Genomic DNA, 2,562 nt, shown 5'->3' on the forward strand with positions numbered 1-2,562 from the left:
ACAGTTCATTTATACCTACGCTCGACTAGTGTATCTGTACCTAAATGAGCTATGAAATATTGTTTCCTCTGACACTGAACTTTATGAATTGCGCTAAAGTGATTATCTCATATAAAAAAATGCAACTGTAAATGTCGTTTTAGTCAAATGAGATCGGTGTGTGGCAAAATATGAGTATTAGTATATATGTACATATGTGTGTATATAGTACATGTATGTATTTATTTGAAGAATTTGTATCTGTTGAAATGTGGCACATGTGAGTGCTGAAAGCAGACATATAGTATATATAATATGGTCCATGCCACATGTCGTTTCGAAATTTGCTTAATTGGGCATTGAGTTCGCAGCTTTGACTATAAAGTATTTTGCATATTGTAAGGAAGTTTTAATTTCACTTTTAGTTAAATATAAAACGAAAAAGGTTATTGATGAATCATCAGTAATCCATTATAGAAACTAAATGAAGTCTTCTCAGTGGAGGCATTTCTTTTCTGTTTTTCCTTTAAGAAGTTTATTAATCGAAATAAATTACTTATACGTTAAATGATTAGACTTTCAAATCAGATAAGATTGATTAATAATGACTAGTAAAGTAAGTAGCTGGACAAGCTGGCCGACAGAAGTAATGCTCGAAAATTTTTTCACCGTGCGCCAAATTATAGAAAAGCACCGTGAAAAGAGAACCGACACGCACCACCAAAAAGCTCCGTCAGGATCGGAAAGGACCTCTCCGAGCAGTTCGATACCAAACGAGGTTTCAGACAAGGCGACTCCCTTTCTTACAAAACTAAATAGAGAAGGTATTATTGACCTTAAGTTCTTCTCTAGAATGGTTAAGGAAGCAAAGCAAGTGGGTCTGGTAGTGAACGAGGGCAAGACGAAATATCTCCTGTCATCAAAGAAACAATCGTCGCACTCGCAACTTTGCTCCCACGTCACTGTTGACAGTCATAACTTCGAAGTCGTAGATAATTTCGTCTATCTTGGAACCAGGTTTAACAGCAATAACAATATCAGCCTCGAAATCCAACGCTGAATAGCTCTTGCCAACAAGTGCTACTTCGGACTGATTGGGCAATTGAGAAGTAAAGTCCTCTTTCGACGAACAGAAAAGTCACTGATTGTTCCCGTCCTACTATATGGAGCAGAAGCATGGACAATGACAACTTCTGATTAGTCGACGTTATGAGTTTTCGAGAGAAACGTTCTGCGGAAGATTTATGCGCTTTGGCAACCGCGAATATCGTATTCGATGGTACGAAGAGCTGTACGAGATAAAAGCCATATTGACCTATGTAGTTCAGCGAATAAAGGGACAGCTGCTCTATACAGCTAGGTCGTGTCGACCGTATGGATGAAAACATCCAGCGCTAAAAGTATTCGACGCAGTACCCGACAGGGGAAGCAGAGGAAGAGGAAGACCTCCATTGGAGAGATCAGGTGAAGAAGGACTTGGCTGCACTTGGCACCTCGAATTCGATTCTCGGAATTCTTGGTGTCTAAGCGCGTAAAGAAGAAAAATCACTTAAAAGTGGAACAGCAAGTGTTCTAAGACTAGCGGAATCCAAAGAGTTCAAAGTTTTTTTCGACACATGTAGAGGTTCATGCGTTTGGAACCAGCGCAAGATACCTCAATTAGATTGGCAAAAGTGCTTCGATAATTGATCATTTTCTTTACTCTAAAAATAATTTGTTAAAGTTAGGCTTGTTTTAGAACTCTAGTGGCCTAACCACTTAAACGAAGTGACAATTCAGGATGCTAACTTGAGAAGCGGTCAAGCTGTTAACTAAAACTTTCAGTGATCCAGTGAACTAAGTCAAAAATAAGATTTACTAGTAAAAAATGGCATTGAAGCCACACTGATTTAGCAAAGAATTCTCATACACTTAAGAGATAATGTATCTTCATAGCATTTCAGACGTTGAATACTCATTCGCGCTTCTAATATCATACAAATCTTTACAGTTATATACTATGTAGATCATATTAAGAATTAAGCTGCTGTTTGGTATGATCTACAGTCCATTATATAGACGCGCGCAGCTTTACAGCTAAATTGCTTGCCGTCAAAGCTGCTCATATACATATATACTCGTATCTATATCATATCATATATATGTATATCATACTTATATAATGTCATATACAAATTGTATATTTTAGTTAGTTTAATGGCACTTTAACTTTTGTTGAAGCGCGATAAAAAAAATAATTTTGAGCACAAGTGAGTGTGCGTGAATGACACGAAAACATACTTATATACATATGTTTATATTGCAGCACGACCGTGGCGTCCATCTCGACCCACAGCCCTAAAACCGTATTCAGCCATACAAGTCAATGAAGTGCTGGATAGTATACAGCGTCCCACCGTTGTTCCTTCAGCTCCCAATTCCCGCACATAGCGCAGTAAACGCCAACGCAGCGAACGCAAAGTGTCACCGGTGACGGCGGTGGCGGTAATCACACGTAATCACCGAGCAACAAGAGATTTTGTTTTTGATTGGATGAATACAATACAGATTGAGGCTGTAGATTGAATCCAGACTGGGATGCGG

This window comes from Bactrocera tryoni, chromosome 2 (genome assembly GCF_016617805.1).
Source record: "Bactrocera tryoni isolate S06 chromosome 2, CSIRO_BtryS06_freeze2, whole genome shotgun sequence".
NCBI classification, from domain to species: Eukaryota; Metazoa; Arthropoda; class Insecta; order Diptera; family Tephritidae; genus Bactrocera; species Bactrocera tryoni.